Below are 828 nucleotides of genomic sequence, written 5' to 3' on the forward strand. Positions count from 1 at the left end.
GTGTATGGATGTATTGCAGGATTTATCTGGCAGTTTTGCCTGTACAACCAATGAATTGATGTTCTGTGGGAGTTTTACAATGATAGGGAGACCAGACCCAGGATAAGTGGAAATAATCAAGGTTATTGGCTATACTTGGGATGCATACACCTTGCTATGCCCAAGAACAAGTACATGGTTATGAACACATCTGCTTCTTGAGTTTTGTGCAAACAATCAAGGCTCAGTGCAGTGGCAGCTACTCAATGAATTGTTGGCTGAATGTTCTTATGTATTTGTAGAACCAAACTGCAAATTGGGTCAAAAGACAATCACATAGATACAGGTGATGCAGGCTTCCTTGGAGCATTAAAGAACTGACACAGTACTGGCATATCTACAACAGTCACACAACATCACATACAGGTGATGCAGGCTTCCTTGGAGCACTAAAGAACTGATACAATAGTGGCATATCTACAACAGAGTTGTGCATTCTTGTTAGATACCAATGCAAGTGTTAGAGGTATTGGAATAGAGTTATTGCAGCTGCAGGATGGAATAAAATGTGAAATCATGTATGCTCAATAGGCTCAATACAGTGGCAGCTATTCAGTTATCAAGCTTCCCAGTATAAATGCTCCAGTTTCAGAGTCTTTTGAAATCAACTTGATTTGTTGGTGATCCTTTATGCTAATTCTTTCATCATGTCCTAGTGAATCAGTTCAGCCTTATCTCCATCCTACATACAAGTCCTGTTACATTCACCAGGGACCAAAGACTTGAAATGAGTAAAATATGGACACTTGAATTTCTATACCACAAACCTATGAATAAAAAAATTGTACA

Source organism: Limulus polyphemus, unplaced genomic scaffold (assembly GCF_000517525.1).
Source record: "Limulus polyphemus unplaced genomic scaffold, Limulus_polyphemus-2.1.2 Scaffold204, whole genome shotgun sequence".
Lineage (NCBI taxonomy): Eukaryota > Metazoa > Arthropoda > Merostomata > Xiphosura > Limulidae > Limulus > Limulus polyphemus.